Source organism: Brassica oleracea, chromosome C2 (assembly GCF_000695525.1).
Source record: "Brassica oleracea var. oleracea cultivar TO1000 chromosome C2, BOL, whole genome shotgun sequence".
NCBI classification, from domain to species: Eukaryota; Viridiplantae; Streptophyta; class Magnoliopsida; order Brassicales; family Brassicaceae; genus Brassica; species Brassica oleracea.
The window spans coordinates 32,033,376-32,034,273 of record NC_027749.1 but is presented as its reverse complement, the minus strand read 5'-3'; positions in this window follow the sequence as shown (position 1 = coordinate 32,034,273).

Sequence of the window (898 nt, the reverse complement as noted above, 5' to 3'; positions counted from 1 at the left end):
TTTATATACGGTAGTTCTACCATGTGTTGTTTTCTTTGTCAAAAGGCATTTGGTAGCTCAGAGCATACTTGTTTTATCAAGTTGTTTTCTATTTCTTTTATTTTACTTATAGTGTATGGCGTTTTGAGTTGTTCCTCTATTTTTTGTATGTTATTTCTTCTTGTAAGTATTGAATATGATTTTGTCTATCTTTGATTAAATTGATATTGTATTTTGTTGTTGGTTTAATATTTCTTTTGTTTTCATAGGTGATAAAAATTCGAACGTTAATTTCGTTCCCATTATTTTTGTTGTTACTCCTATCTCATTTACTTTAAATGAATATATCTGTGTAAAAAATGGAGTTCCAAGAATTAACTCTTGTGATAAGTTTTTAACCATTATGAATTGATTTTTAAAACAATAGCCTTGATTACATATTTTAGCGCTTGGTAATTTATATTGAACTTTTAAGTTGGTGCCGTTAGCTCCACTTAAACGTTCAGTTGTTTTTTCATAATATTTAGTTGGTATAATTCCTTCTCGGATGCAGTTATAGTCTGCTCTTGTGTCCATTAAAGCTATTACATTTATTTTGAAGTTGTAACCGATATGTAAAGTTATTTTTGTATACCATTTTTGGTAATTTATTTTGTTGATCATTTGTATATATTCTGTGTCATCTTCGTTTGGTTCGCTTATTACTATTCCCTTTAGTTTCTAAAGACGTATTTTGATTACTTGTGGATGGTTCAGTATTATTAGTGCCGGTTGGTTTATTGTAATTATTTTCTATTATTGCCAGTCTTGCATCCATATGAAATTGACTTAGTTCCTGTCGGTTAACTATTATTTGTAATTCCTTTATTTGACTTTTTATTTGTTTGACCTCAGTTTGTAATTCTCCTGTTGTTACTTG